Below are 272 nucleotides of genomic sequence, written 5' to 3'. Positions count from 1 at the left end.
GTTGCGTGTTGCGTGTTGCGTGTTGCGTGTTGCGTGTTGCGTGTTGAGGGCGTACGTGCTTCGCGTAGAACGAGCTCGTACAGGCGATCGCTGTGAAGTGTGGCGGAGAGATCGCAGTTGAGCAGGTCGGCGAAGAACAGAACGGGCGCCGCGGGGTCGGGCGCAAGGAGGAGCCCATCGGTTCGAGCGCCAGCGGCAGACCGAACTGGCCACGCAGCTTGTGCTTCATTGGGTGCAATTTTATTGTTATTTTTTAAACAATTTAAAAAAAA

Source organism: Acanthamoeba castellanii (genome assembly GCF_000313135.1).
Source record: "Acanthamoeba castellanii str. Neff unplaced genomic scaffold scf7180000083890, whole genome shotgun sequence".
NCBI classification, from domain to species: Eukaryota; Discosea; order Longamoebia; family Acanthamoebidae; genus Acanthamoeba; species Acanthamoeba castellanii.
This window is presented reverse-complemented; position numbering follows the sequence as displayed.